A 16,930-nucleotide genomic window follows, 5' to 3' on the forward strand; every position below is an offset into this window, starting at 1 on the left:
TCTTGATCGAGGAAATCCAAAACATGCAGAAATCTAACAACTTTAAAGCAGTAGACAGCATTACCATGAAAAATATTCATAATATTGAAAAGTCTATTACCGTAAAAGCTTATAGCACAGAACACACATTGACATTTATATTAGTAATACCTTCTGTCGATACTAACATATTTGACCTCATCCACATATATTCAATCCCTGATAAACAAAACCTCACCATTATCCCAAAGTCCAAATACCTAGCACTGGGTAGCGAGGAGTACTCTTACCTGGAGGAAAGCTGCAAGAAGATTACCCAAGACACCCATCTGTGCACATCACTCAACACTCAACCCATGGACAACTCTGAGGACTGCATAATATCGCTAGTCAAGCACCAGACGGCCAACTGTACACGAGCCAGAATGAACCTCAAGCGAGGGTTAGCCCAGAAAATCCAGGACAACAAATGGCTTATAATACTGAAGGACGAAGAAATCCTTAGAAGTCACTGTGGATCAAAAACGGAATACAAGAAGATTTCAGGCATCCAGATAGCCACCATATCAAGTGACTGTCAGCTGGAGATCCTGAACAGAACACTAAAAACAAATACAAACACCATAACCATAGATGAAATCATCCCGTTACCAAGTGGTTCACTTATACCAGAGGAGAACATTCACTACAATCTACGGCTAGAAGACATTGCATTGGATAACATCCATGAGTTGATGGACCGTGCAGAAGATATCCAGTACGAAGATGACATAGACTGGAGGACCACAATGGCTGTACCCAGTTTTACGACGATTGGACTCTACCTCATACTAACCGGAATCCTAACTTGGAAATTACACCAGTGGAGACAACGCAGACTACAAGCAGCCCGAGAACGACAACCAGAGACCAAAAGTAGCGAGGACGCTACAGGAAGCTGCGGGTCTCGCTTCCAGCTTAGGGAGGGAGGAGTTAAGCAATCGATCAGCCCACGCGACCACAAAACCGATTGCTGATGAAGCCGATCAAATTGCATACCTGTGACGCGTAACAGTTAAAGTGCATATTTAGCATTAGTTTATTTTATTAAAATATTTTAATTGTATTTTAGTCTTGTAGGATAATTCATTAAGTAAACACCTTGTAATAATAAATAAATCTTTTTTTAATTAAAATCCCGTTCGCCGTTATCGGTTAATAACTATTTTTATTCTTATCGCAGAAGTATATGAGTACCAGGGTTTCATACAACGCAAGAGAATAATAGCACAGAAGCCCTTTTAAATTTAAAACAACAAAGTGAAAGTAAGACAAGCCATTCCATCCAATTAATTTGAATTCCATAAAATGCCTCCTGCAAAATATTTTTTATTTATAACTTTCTCTGTACCAGTGCTCCGCCTTTTTGGAGTTTGTTAAAAAAACTCAATTAATTGGGAGGGAAAGAGATATTAAACAATACTAAAAATAGATGATAGACAAACTTAAAATAATTATTTAAATTACAAATAAATTTATGGTAGTTTCTGATAACCTAGTATATGATATTGTGAAGCACATGGTTACTTCTAAATCTCTGTAGAATATAGCCATTCAAATAATTTTATTGTTGTTATTTGAATGTAAATTTTAATTTGTTTCAAGGGTTTTGTTGGTCACATAGCGGCCATATGACGCTTTTCTAGAGTTAAATGAAATACCTAGTGATTGTAAAATAAGTTAAGATAGAGTGTATTTGAAATATTTTTTTAATAATAGTGACATTCATGTTTATATGGTAAGGTATATACGAACATTTAAAACACTATCAGAAAAGAGACCTTTTTTATTACGGGGGAAACCTTCAAAAGAGTACTAGTTTTTTGGGGATAAAAGACTAAGGAGTGTGGGATTTTTACATCAATAAAACTACCCTGGTGGCCACCCTCAATACCTGTAAGGGGCACCGAATCCTCTTAGTAGACCTGGTCCGGAGCCCCCACGGAGCAACGCCTGTTATATCCCTAAGGAAACAGAAAAGAGACCTAAATCTTATTAGGATTACATAGCTCATTATCGCTGCTATTAGCATCTTCATTTGACTCACTGTAGTGCTTCGAGATAACGAGCTCTTTTACATGTATTTCCATTCATTCTCTGATAGCCTGGTTATCTCAGTTTACGCGCAGCTTCAAACTACGTAAGGCCATAATAATAGCGTGCTCGCTCTCGTTTTGTTTAGCTTGTATTTTAATGCTTCGTTCCGAGACCAGACGCGGTTTATTGACAGTTAGCGATGCCGGAACAAGATTCTTTATTATGATTGTACACAAAAATGTAATATTGTTGCGGAGATGATTTGATTGGACGGCTTTATGGGGGGTTGGACGCAACATTTTTTTCCTTATAATTGTGGTTCAGGGATCAGCAATTGGAAGAATTGTGTTTTGTGAGATTGCATGTTGATATATTTTCTTCTGTCTGTTGTGGTTTTCTCATCTTTGTGTTTTGGTTTCTGTATTTTTTAATGTTTATAGTAATATAGTTTTACAATGTTTTTCGCTTATCCTAATGGGGAACCTGTTACATAAAACTATGTATGCATACGTTTATTGGCAGACGAAGAATATAAGTAAAATAAACTCATTTTTTATATAGGTACAATATTGTTATGAATAACAAAAGAATAACAAATGTTACACAAATTGTACTAAAAAATATATGTTTCTTGGGTTTTCATACATTAGTTACTATTTTGATTAATTTCGAAAAATGTCAGTTAGGTATTGGTACTTCGCCGTCCATAAATTAAGTAACTAGTATGAAACTGCCGCATTCAGAGGCATTTAATGATTACTTAAACTAATCCTTTAGTAACGATTTGTTCCAAAAACAATTGCTGGACTGGGTTTAGTAATCATTAAATTACTGAGCACGGTGGTAAATATTATTTTATCAATGCCTTTTCTTTACTATGAAACAGTAATTATTATAATAAGTTGGAAACTTAACTTAAAATAATAATGTTTGATTAAATAGTTTTGCCTCGCGCACCTGTGACGGTATTGCAAGTTTTTAGTTCGCAAAATATTTTGCTTGTAACTAGCAAAGTTCGGGACGTCTCGGGTACACACCGTCTGCTACATATTAATTAGTTAATATGTTTTACTACATTTATATTTTAAAACTATATAAAGGTATAATATGGCCCCTCTACGTTAAAGATAATTTTGGTAATTTCTATTATTATGACTGCCTCGTTGATCGATTGACGGGTCGGACAAAAAATTACTGGGCTTTTTACGGTTTTTCGAAAATTTCTCAGTAGTAGCATGGAGTCTGGAATTGTGGCCAGTATATGGCAATAGGCTCACTCCCTATTACATAGGACTTATAACACAAATTGTGAATAGTGGATGTACATTGTATAGAGGCATTACGTGTCGTAATGTGCACCTCTGTCTACCCCTTCGGGGATAAAAGGCGTGACGTTGCTAGTTCTATTATTATATAATGCTATCTAATTTAGTTTCAGAATGAGAGCATCAGTTTACTTAGAAAATTGTTTTGTATTGAATACTCGTAGAAATTGATCAATAAAACAAATTGATTGTTTAAGAAAATTGATGTCTTTGCATTATCTCACAAATGTCTATAACTATTGATTGGAAAAATCTATCAGAGAAATTGTAAACACGTATTTTTTAAAAGAGTAACGAACGGAGTTTCTCACTCGTTCTTCTCCATTCGAAGCTACAATTTGGAATGAGCACCTAGCTTCACTGACGGATAGACTGACAGACTATCATTTATTTCTTTTAAAGTACCTATTTATGGTTTAACTGGAATAAATTATTAGATTTTGACTTTAATCATACATTTTTCTTATAATATAAAGCAAAGCACGGAGTTCCTAATAAAATACAATAAAGGCTTACTAGAAAAAGGGTCCTCATAAGAAGATACAAGATACAGTAAGAACTGCTTCTGACAGAAGGGTCTACACGATGACTACTCCAAGGAGAAGTGCTTTCTACACCCTTTATCCGACCACAGACCCTTTATTCGACCACCTAATACTAGCCTCATAAGGCCATAGGCGGAGCTGTAGACACATTGATTACAGATGGAAATATTCAAAGCACTCAAGATTTTCGTAATAATATTTTGAAATGTAACACAAAAGTACACTTTCTTTTAGTTGTTCTATTTTTACTCAGTAGAATGGTGAATAAGCCTAATATAATTTCAGAAATTAAAAATTACAATTTAATGCCCGCCTGGTAGACTGTTTTAAAACACGTATTTTTTTCCTACAGAATTAAATACTTTCGACAGTAGATTGCATTGAAACGGAGTTACGTTTAGGAAATAGTAAATCGTGACGTAACACGATGATGTCATAATTTACTACATTTTATAGGGTAACGTGACGTAACGACCTCTGAAATGAAACTCTGTTTTATCTACGTATTGTATGACACAATAAAAAACACGTACCGTATCTTACATTTTTTAATTATCTAACTGACAGACTAATTACATTTTTAATTTACATTCCCTGTCTACTCCCTAATCACAAAAGTCAACATATTATCGGTATTTATCTAAAACTGGCCATCTTAAACAAGTTCTACCTACACTGACCTACATCAAAACGAAAAGACTAAACAATTTTAAATCAATTCGGTTAAACATTAACAATGGCTTGTCCCTTGTGTCTAAACGCAACGTTAACTACATCGCGCTTGAACAGCTTCGGACAAGTTCGGCTAACTTCGGCGACGATCGGCCTCCCCTGGGAACAATTTGAGCCACTAGCTTTTAAGTCTCTACGTTTTGACTTCTACTTTAAGTGCCCGAAAGTGCAATCTGTATGGTACGTTCCTATTTGTACCGATCAACATTTTTTTTATAATGCTCATGTCTTTGCAAGGTTATATTTAAAGTGCATATATAAGTACATACATAATAACCTCACGCCTGTCTCAAGGGTAGGCAGAGACAATGGAACACCAACTGTTACGACAGGCAAAAAAGTTATTAGTCTTTTCATACATGCACGTTGGTTAAGGATACTTTTAATTTGACCCTTCTTTAATATATCGTCAATCTGGTCGCTATATATCCGTCTAGAGCGCACTCTACCGACGGCCCCATTCATATCCCCTAGTACATTTCTTTAGTAAATCTGCTTTCATGCATTTAAGTACGGCACATATTCAGTACATTATCAAAAAAACTTAAATAATCATCAGTCACATCAGTTTCACATGACAAGAGTCAATTATCTCACACCACTTAACATTTGAGACTTTAGAAGAATTTTCTAATCTCTAATTGTCAAAACCTTACGCAGTAGGCGAGATCTTATTCTAATAGGTTTAAATTAATAAACAAGAATCGTATTAAGCACACCTCTATTCTCTATTCGGAGAATAACAGCTAACGCTAATTGCTTTTATTTCAAATAAATATTTGATAATTAATATTAATTCTGATTTTGTCAGATCACCCGAGATTATTAGAAGACATTAAAATTTAATTATATATCTCCCAGTGAATGTGATGTGGCAGAAAGTAAATGAATACTCAAAGACACAACACACACCTCACTGAACTTGTGATTGTAGACACAAAAGAAATTAGATTTGTGAACCACAATAATTTATGAACTTTCCACAATAAATTAGAATTAGTCTAAGACTAAGTGCGTAAATAAAATTAAAGCGTTTCTATTCAAATTCAATTTCAACCTTCTGAGATTAAAGTTTTAAGATTGAATTTTAAAGTTAACATAGCATTAGGTTATTTGTTATCAAAAAGGGTTGGTTGAAATATAGAATTGTTGTTGAATTTAATACGTTACATGTAAGAGCAGTATAACAGATAGGGCACAGTAAAGTTATCGACCATATTACAGTACATATTATAATTATGTAATAATGTCATTTTTCAATACTTTAAATAGTGTATGCCTAATGGGCAGTTTTTTGTGTTACTATTAATAATAACAGTAAGACCTATAGTATCACCAAAAAAAAACTAATAAATACTTTGACTTTGACTTAAAAAAATGACGTATTAAACCTCTAATAACTGTTCAACCCGGGATTTATACTCGCGAAACATTTTGCTCATTGGTGACAGTAGCTACCACTAAAAGTGACAGTAAAGTTTTAGTAAATCGCAATCTCCTAGAAGATTAAAGTTTCAAGATAAAGGTCAAAGTGAAATATTTCAAAATGTTCCATTTTAAAACGTCGCCACGCATCTACACTGGAATGCCATTAGACTAAAAATTCCAATGGTGTCGTTTCAGCATTGCATGTAAGGCTGTGGATACAATGTATGCTGAACTTTAATCTGGAAAAAAAAACTATTTTTAAAAAGTGAATTCTGTTTTATTTTCGTATTTTTTGCTGAATCCTAAGAGTGTATCATATTCCAATGTGCGAAGATTTAGAAATTTCTAATCCCAGTATCCCAGAGTACTATAGTTTCCGCAGCTATTACTCGGAGCTGCGGACTACCCCCGGAGCTGCGGACTACCTAGCGGGTTTACCGGGGATTCGGCTCAAAGAGCACGAGTAGAAACGGGGTGGTTTTAGTCAGTAAGAGTCTGTCACTCCCTCTTGCTCCGCTCAAGGCAAGTCATTGGATGATTCCCTCGCCCCTTAAAAAAGCTATGAATTTTTGGCGATAACTTTTGAAGTAATTAGTTCTAGCTTATATTTCATACCTAGATTATACTTGTAATAGTGCAATTTGTAAGACATTATAATCAGAATATACACACCAAATGATTTAGTTTACTTAAGTAATTTTTTTACATCAAGTGAGAACATAGCGTTATGAATCCACTCAATTAATATTCTGCTCATTAAAAGTCACTGGTTCAGGAATTCGAATGACCTCTGCATGACCTCCGACACTTTATTGACGCGGATTACATGGCTAGCATAATAATGTTTTATACCCAATCTCTTAACATGAAGATTGTAAAATAATATGTAGATGCAGACTATGTAGGTAGTATGTAGACTACATGTGTAGAAAAACAGAACTGTATATTATTTCTTACTGCATTACTTAGTGGGATTTATTTAGATCTAGACTGGGTGATAGTTTTAGTGGTGGTACATATTTACTAAATATTATAAATAGATTTATTGGATAAACTTTCAAAACGTTGCCATAGTTTCAGTTATATTGTATTCACTATTAAAATAGTAACGAAAATATACGTAGCGATTTATTAAGTTAGTACACAGAACCGTATAAATATTAACGTAAAATGATTACATATTCAGTTTTCAGTAAAGTTTTCTCATTAAAGATATTACTAGGATCGCAGAGCGCAGTGGACATAGTAAAACACAGCTGACATTGCAAAGCGTAGTAACTTCGCATTCATTTATCGTAGCGGTGTCATTTTTGACGTAGCGTATTATTCATGCATCGAACGTCGCGTAAGACTACGGCGTAGCAGAGACTTTGTAAAGCGTAGTATAGAGAGAAACTACTCGTAGTAGAACATTGAGTTTAGAATACCAGGAATGCAGAAGCCAATACAGTGCCAAGGGATTTTAAAACCACCTCTAGGGTAAATGTAAGAAAATAAAAAGTAGTATCAAAGAGTATAGTACGGAACATTGCTTTAGTGATACAGTAGAATCGTGTACTTTTATGTGCGCACTTTAAACGTCGCTCGGGCGTAATTAGAAAATGGCTTTCTTACTCACTTTTTACATCCGAGGACTCCTAATCGAATATTACGTTGTTTCTTCTAAGTTTAATTCTGTTTTCTTTAAACCTTTATTTTTGAGGACGGGTCATTATTATTTTGCATCAAAATTGCTCACTTGAGTTGATCACACAAAGGAATTACTCCGTGCGGGAATCGAACCCGCTGCACGTTCCACGACAGCTTGTTGCCCAGCTACAGCGCCAACCGTGTAGTCTCTTATTTTCTATTGCGATAATTTATTAGAATTATTCACAGCATTTCCAATACCTTATCAAATTTCAACCCCCAACAAACTTTACCTTCAAATTACCAAAACTTCTATGATACGATTAGCATAGAAGTAAAATAAAATACAGATGATCAAAATATAGTAATCGAGACGCACATAAAACGTTACTCTTGCGGGTCACGTAGTGTTTTGAGCTCGCGTTTGAGGCAAGCCGGCGACTGCAACCTTTATCTCGCGTCACGTCGCACCTTGATAACCTTCACACATGTACGTACATCTTATATTATGCACAATTTCTAGATATATAGCTGCTTATTTTGCCAGTAGATACCATCCAAGATGTAGTGGAGAAATATTCTCTAGATTTTTTTATAAGAACTGTTTTTTGTGCAAACAACGAAAAAGATTTTTTGGCCTGAGATGGTGTAAGGCCCGTGTGAAAAAATGTGACTGTGGACAAGAGTTAAGCACTGCTCGTGGTTGTTGACTTTCTAAAATCTCAAAAGATTTCTTTATTAAGTACATGAGAAAACCTTAAAACCTTCTCTTATAAATCAAGAACCTTATGAAAACGTTTCCTCCTCCCTTCTATACCATAAAAACTACTAGAGCAGCATAACATAAAAGGAGACTTCATGACAAAGACGTGGCTATTGAAGGCTACCTTATAAAAATCTTTCTTCAATACCAACCAAAGTTTTATAGCATGAATAAAAGCATAAACGCAATATATCCGATGCTTACCATAATCTGCAACCGTTCAGCAATACAGAGAGTTTTCGTGAAGATTTATAAGGAGTCAATCTATTCCAGTCGCGTGCCACGCTGCTACATACACATAACTGAAAAATACGTGAAACGTAGCCGACGTGCCCGACACGTGAGCGGTGAGCGCGGCTAGGGATGTACCCGCGCTCGGCTCTACTTGTTTCGGGTAGATGTATCTAAATCAAAGGAAATAATACATAGAAAACCACTAATTGTCTGTCTGTCTGTCTTGATTCTTTGTTTGTCTGACTGTCTTGATTCTTCATTAGATTTATATCTTCTGTAATCGTTTAGTGAAACATGACTAATTTTGAAATTATTAGTATTATGTGATTACAAGTCTAGAATTGTGAACCACGTTTACCAACCAACATCAAATTCAAAAATAGATTTGCATTCCTCTTAATTACTTGAAATAAATAAGGTAATGAGCAATGCGTCATCTTCAAAATACTATACTTTAATCCTATGATATCTTAAAAAAAAACATCATCATTAAAGTTTCAATAATCAATAAACCAGAAACTACTTACGTATTCATGAGTACCTAAAAATATCTTTTCACAAGTTCTGTGTCGAAGTACATACACGTACGTTGTTTAGCAATGCAGTTTATTTTGCATTCTATTTCAGCGTCCCAAACCACGAGAGTACAAACCTACAGCAGTACAAAACAGAACGCTCCCCAGCCGCCTGTAAACGTAGTTGTTTAAACGTTCCACCATTTCCAGCTGTATAGGCGTTACGTGCGGCCGCGGAACACTTCACCAGGCTATTGTTGCAGCTGTTAGAATAAATAAACTAAAGCGCATGAGAGAAATGTGAGACTTGATGCTACAGACGCCGTGTAACTTTCTTTAATTTATGTGCTCCTAGTCCCCAGTTCCTACATGTAAGCATTAACGTGTGAGTGTGTGGTGTAAATCAGGGAAAATTTTTGACTGAAAATTTAAATTACTATGTCCTTAATCTGTAACACAAAAAACCAATATTGTCTCATAAAATTAGGTCGATAGGTAAGCAGATCTTGAATTCATCATCATTCGTTAAAATAGGCCAACGAACGCTTTAAAAAGGTAATTTTTGTTTAGATAAGACTAAAAGCTAACAAAATAATGTTGGCATAATCGGGCAAGAAAACTTTGTATTTAACATTTAACCCGGATAACAATCAGACCGTGATTTATTATTGGTAGGAGGAAAATTACGTACTTCTTAACACAATGGAGGATCCTATTCATGGCGTCTTGGGATCTGGAGGTCACATGCAATATTTTTGATAATTATTTGTAATAGATGTAGAGACAAAACTAGGTAAGGTTGAAAAAAATACTTGTAAAATTAGGTTATCCTTAATTTTCGTTCCAAAGATAAAATAAAAATAACAAAAATCAATTAGGATTGTTTGTTATCCTTCACGCTTGTTGCTGTTAACTATTTTATTAGAATAAACATAAGTTAGGCAATCGATCGATAGATAGTAGGTACCAGGATATCATAACATTCGTGCAGTTCCCCGAATAATTTGCTCATGATGACTTCGGTTAGTGTCGAACGCGACGACATCGCGCGGCGTGGCTTTATTTCCGGCTGTCGACAACACGACACGCGCCCGAAATAATGTAATGAGATCTACTATTAATCAAACTTCTCATCTCAAACATTCAAACCTCAGAGAGCAGAGGGAGTAGAGCCCTCTGCTATTATCTATTCTTTTTTAGGGACTTCTTTTAATTTCTACTAAACTTGCACTACAACTTATATATGAAAAATCTAGGATATCATAGCATGAGTATCGCATGTGATGTTTGTGACTCCATTCGAAGCTACACTTTGCAACGAACTTCACTGACAGGCAGACTGACGGACAATTTGACGTTTCGAAATTCCTAATTAAGGATTCTTTGAAATTAATGCTTTGACTTTGACGTGAAGTATGGATTCACAGATGAAAAAGCTTTGCCTACCTTGTATAAATTTCGTTTACACGCTATTAGCATAATTTTCAATTCCGCCTTTAACATCATCTACCTTTACATCAATGGCAGCGAGACCTTTATGCCGATATCTTAATAGTTCCTTCTGCTTCATAACGCCCTGGTACATATAGTTTGATGTTCGTCGTAAACCTGAAGAAAACTTTTTTATCACTTCACTCGCACTTTTCTAAACATCAAGTTTTATGCCGTTTTGGGGCGAGTTCACAGAAAACTAAGCGAAAGTTAACTGGGTAGTTGATAAAACTATAAAAGTTAACGTAACGGTTACAATATGGTTCCCGGTGACACAGAAAACGATCATTGAGTTTGTTTGGCGACAGGTGTAGACAAGTAAGTACCTAATTATAAGACCGTTCAGTAGATAAGGTTGTATTGAATATTGCATCTCAACTAAAGAATAAAAATGTTGAATACATTCTGATTATTTTGTCCTACGAACATTCAATTAAAAGTATCTAAGTAATCATCACTATTTTCTAATTCATAACAGGTTTGTATTAAATATTTCATTTCTGTGTATAAAATTTCCTTAATCTAATAATAATCACTGAAGTACACCATTGACATCTGTGCACGCGCCTTAAACCGTTCACGTTAACTCGTCGCCGGTGACAAAAATAATAGGAAAAGGCGCAAATGGGGGAAACGGTATTGAATAATATATGATTAACGGCAACCAATACAAGAGCCGCCCTTCCTCTCTCTAATGATATAAAGATGGTCCATTCTATGAAGAATGTAGAAAGCCTGGGAGCTCAAGGTAAATTGGTTTGAAAACGGTCGCCTCGCGAGATACGGTACGAAATATAGCGGAGGTAACTTTACGAAACTTGGCTTTTATTTGTTTCCGTCGTGTGTACAATGTTTTTGTTGTTATCTAATAAATTAATGACGTAAAATGTTGCCAAATAATAAAAGCGTTTTATTATGCGTCGCTGTTTTAGCACATTTTTTGGTGTGATTATTATTTAGTGGTGTGGGTGAGTGTTTTGTAACTTTTAACTTTACTTTCTGTTATCTAAATGTAGCAAGTAAGCCGCTTTAATGCTTTTATATGACACCGTATTTTTTGTATTGCATTTCCACCTACAACTGTACAATTACACGTTATTTTTTTCAGACAAAACTACTTGAATACCAGCACATTTACTCTCCTAAACGGATCTCTCAAATTAATCTCTTAAACGGTTTAAAAAACCGTTTAAACCGGAGAGTAGGGATTTGAACGAATCAGTAATCTCGTCTTTTTCATTTCACAAATGTGTGGGAACAGGGTGTAATAATATTTTCCTTATATTATATGTTTAGAGTGGCATTGTGTTGATACTGAGGCATAATAACGTGGTGACTCTCTAAGTCGGCTTCATTTCCTGGTGGGCGGCGTCTTGATCTCCGGCCGCTGACACCGCACACACCCTGTATATATATTGCTCAGGTTTGTTCCTCTTGTACCTTCGTGGATACACCTGATTTAATTATTGTGTATTTTTAGCAAAAATATTTTGTGTTAGAGTAGGATAGGGATTTTTTTTATGCGTGTGGAAAATCATCTAATAACTTTTCTCGCCTTAGGCGAGACGAGAGAGTATCAGACTCTTACTGGCTAAATATCACCCGTTCCTACTCTTACTTTTCGAGCCGGAGCCCCAGTAAACCCGTTAGGTAGTCTGCAATTCCGGATCAGCCCTACTGGGCCCCATCTGTGGTGGTCTGATAGCTCTTTGAGGTGCCTGCAACAGTCTTGGTTAACTATAACTAAAACCAATAGACCAACTATTCAGTCTTCAAATCCAAACTATAAAACGTCATCACAACCATTCCATTTCACTTACTAAAATTACAAACATACAAACAGACAGCAACACAGTAGCGTTATTATTTCGCTTATGAGCCGAGTATTTTAATTAACGGTCGGGGACTTTACCTAATTAACTTCTCGACACAATCGTTCGTAATTAGCTAATTAGTGTGATAAACATCTTTCTGTGTACATTCATTAAGGTATATTAAACACTTTGTTTAGCACGTGTTTTATTTGATGAGCTTCTTTTTTTAATAATTTAGAAACATCTTCTTTGATTTTTTTTTTGATAACAAATGTTCTCTTTTGATTGTTTGCACTGTGTTATTTTTTACTAGCAACTCGGGCGCGGTGTCACCTGATCTACTGGGCTCGTATTGGCCGTAGTGTGATGTTGACAAATGATCTATCCAACAAAAAATATTTTTGCGAATTAGTAGTTCCAGAGATTAGCGCGTTCAAACTAACATCTAAACTCTTCAGCTTTATATAATAGTGTAAGATTTAGTAGCCTATGTTCAGCAGTGGCCCGGAGGTCTAAGACGATCGTTTCTCATGCATGAGGGTGCGAGATTTAAATCTACCAACAGCAAGTACCTATGTAATATTTTCCAAGTTATATTTACTTTGTAAGATTATTAAGACACCACTGACAAACGGTGTAGGAAAATAACGTGAGGAAAACTGCTTATAATTTATAATTATAAGTTTGAAATTGCCAACCCGCCTTGAGCATGCGAGAAGAAGCCTTTGGTTAGCAGTGACCACGTATAGGCTGTTGATGTGAGTAATGTGTTCACCAGTGAATACTATATCGCCGAAATGATGATGATGAAATTGATGTTCGTAATTTAATGTTTACTTATATGTTACGTGTAATTCCGAAACAGTTAATAAGCGCAAGATTCAGCTTTGGTAAGAAACAGTTTCGTTAGATTTTTTGGGTATCATCATTCCTAAGTACCATATTAGTTTGCCACATAACATAGTAGACAAAAAACAACTGAACAAATGTAAGTAGTATTAATACTATAGTCCAGACAAGCTTCCATTATTCCCATGTTACATAAGAACTAAGAGTTATACTATTCTCTATTATAGCTCTAAAAATAAATCAAAGATAGACCCATTATACAGTTCCCGAATGCATTGTCCATACGAAAACTGTAATAAACACTCCTCTATTTCCTACTCTCCTGGTAATCAAAAACAAAATGCACGGGTCTAAAAGCGGTTTGTCATTTAAATTGAGCTATGTCGGGCACAAAGTGAAGTAAACCGCAGTGACCGGAGTTAAACTTCGTTATGATATATTGTTCATATTGGTCACGATATTATTGTCGCCATGAGGTATTTGTGCAAATATTTTGCTCTGATCCTCATGTGGAAACGTGACAGGTATACTTGAACTGATATTATGATGTGCCAGATTCAAAAGAATTGGTAAAATAGTCGTTTAATTTCTTAATTGGAAAATATTCGATTAGTTATTCTCCATATTTTTGCTAAAAGACAAAGAAGTCAAACTCCTGGATTTTACAAAACATAAACAATCCTCTTTCAAAAACTTATATTTTGTGATTGTGTTTGTTCAAATATCGCAATTTGAATTAGCTTCAAAATCAAAGTGATGGTGGAAATACTACCGTACTTATTTTGTTTCAATCTCGACCTATTGTAATATAGGTAATTAGCTTCTGAGAAGTCCAAGTGTTGAATCTTAGAAATAGATTTCTGTGTAAAGATTACCGTTCTAGGAAATTTAATATAAAAGCTAAATATGAGATTGGAATCCATAGAATTTTCTCGTTATACCAATATACTCTCTTTACAAAATTATGGAGTATATAAGATTATTGTTTTAGGTTAAGTAATTTCTGACCCAGATTTGAGTCTGCTTTGAATGTTTTTTTATTATAAGAGCTACTATTACACGCATTTTACTCTAGACCTGTGGGTCATCAAACTTAAACAAGATTTTATTCAGTTTTTTGGTTAATTTGTACTATATCTTAGCTAATGGGCCGACCCGACCAGAGTGACATCACGGCCTCACAGAAAACCGTCGTGAAACAACGCTTGCGTTGTATTTCTTTTTGTGAGTGAGTTTACCGAAGGCCATAATATATCCAACTTCCCAATCTTCCCAATCTCCGATTCCCCAACAACTCTTAAATACCAAACCCCCAAAAGGCCGGCAACGTACTTGTAATGCCTCTAGTGTTTTAAGTGTCCATGGGTGGCGGCGATTTCTTACCATTAGGTGATCGGTCTTCTCGTTAACCGGCTTATACCATAAAAACGACGAATCCAAAAACAAGAATAAAATACATCGTCCACAACCTACTTGACCTGCGCGACAGTTAAGTTGACCAATAAACCCCATCTTACATGATGTCAGCTTCTCAATCCATTCAATAACATATAAACGCTATAAAGTCCACCCAATAGCCAGTAATAGTCGTCTAAACATCGTCAGGTTGTGGCCACGGGTCACTATATGTAGTATGTGTTGTTCGTACGTCTGTTTGTTGCGAGTCGTCGGCCATACTGTCAATATTGTTAGATCACAGACCTGTCTCCAAGTCACTGATTGCTATTTGAGGTGAATTATAAGGTAGGTTAGGTTTGGATAGAGTGGTGAAAAGTATAGTATCATTACTGATGAAATTATGAAAAATAAGGGAAGTAAGTAAGTGCATATGGGCATATGAAAGTGTCCTATTCTTCACAGGATTACCTAAAGGATTAAATAAAGTGAATCCTACAATTACTTTCCCGAAGTGTATTGTTATAAATGTAGTAATAGGTGAGTTTAAAACCGCCAATTCAGAATAACACTTTCACCAATCAAGAAGGCAGTCAATTTCGGACATTCGCTGAATCTCTTTGTATGCTCTAGAAAGTTTTCATTTCAAAATATTGCTTCGAAATATAGAATATTGCCAAAACAAACACTGAGTCTACATCAAAAGTTCTATCTCAATTTTTCTCATAATATAAAAGCCTTGTCAGAATAAAACCGAACATATTTCCTTCAGCTCTGTTCAGCAAATCCAACACAATCATAAAATCTAATTGAATACAGAACCACGAAAATAAGATAGTGTACAGTCCAATTTCATACAGCACTACATCTCTCCGTAATTTGGCCTGGTGATTGATAACCCAGGCCATGTCGCAGGGCTGCCACCCCATCTGTTCACGTCGCGGGGACCTTCCCAGCCCTTGTTAATTTCTCTGATTTATTGTACACTAAAAAGTAGATGTCGTTTTATTTTGTTGTTCGTGGTGTGAACGTCCTTGCTAACATTTTTCCTATTTCGTGAAATTCTAGATTAATTAATTGGACGAAACATGAAATGTATTTTTCATTTGTTGTTTAATTGGATTATGAATAATATTTTTTCAGATAAACGAATTGTGTTTACTAGGATAACATGACGTGCAGAAGACCTCGAAAGAAACACGTTGGGGATCAGTAACTTAATAAAATCAAAAGGCCTGTCGAAGTTGAATAAAGGGAATGCTGCATGCAAAAAGCACTTTTTTAAGAGGAGAAAATCATCCAATGTCTTCTTCCACCTTGGTTAAGGCGAGAGGGAGTGTCAGACTCTTAGTGATAAAAACCACCCCCTTCTTACTGCTGCTTTTCGAGTCAGAGCCTCGGTAACCCGTTAGGCATTCTACAGCTCCGAAAATGCACTGTGTGGTATAAGAATCAATACCAATTTCCTGCAGTAAGAGTTAAAATAAAGAAACACTTTTTTAAGCCCGAGTGTATAGGTTGCTTATGGACAGACGTGCTCCATCGTAGGCCGCATCGTCACTAAAAACGATTCTACTTTTAAATAAAACATACTATTATCCAAAAACAATTTGCAAATACGAAACATAAACCGGGTTTTTAACGAAGTTTTAATAAAAATAAATGTCTGTGCAGTCCCTTAGAAGTGTCCTTGGACTATATCCGTCCCTTTGTTTGACAAAATGCCGGAGGACTTGTTAACTCCCACGGAGTCGAGAAGCTGTGATGTTTTTCTTTATTTCTCAATCGCAGGTTCCCTTGAAAGTTGTTACATGGTAAGGAAATATGTGTTTAATTAAAAGTAATCAGTCCATGCAAAGGTATTGTGTTCATGGATTAAATTACTCAGTACAGAACAAAGGTATTCAGCCCTATTGAAAATACAGAATTACACTAATATTGTAAATGTGAATGTTTGTTTGTTTGAATGTTTATCCGTCAATCACGCTAAAAGTACTGAACGGATTTTGATAAAATTTGGTATACAGGCAGGGTATTAGCTGACTTGGTTGATAGGATACTTTATTATCCACGGAAACGCGGGCTTAGCTGTTGGCAGAAGCTAGTAGACTATACATTAGTGTGTCATATGACTCCTATATTGACTCCAGGTCCA

Source organism: Spodoptera frugiperda, chromosome 26 (assembly GCF_023101765.2).
Source record: "Spodoptera frugiperda isolate SF20-4 chromosome 26, AGI-APGP_CSIRO_Sfru_2.0, whole genome shotgun sequence".
NCBI lineage: Eukaryota > Metazoa > Arthropoda > Insecta > Lepidoptera > Noctuidae > Spodoptera > Spodoptera frugiperda.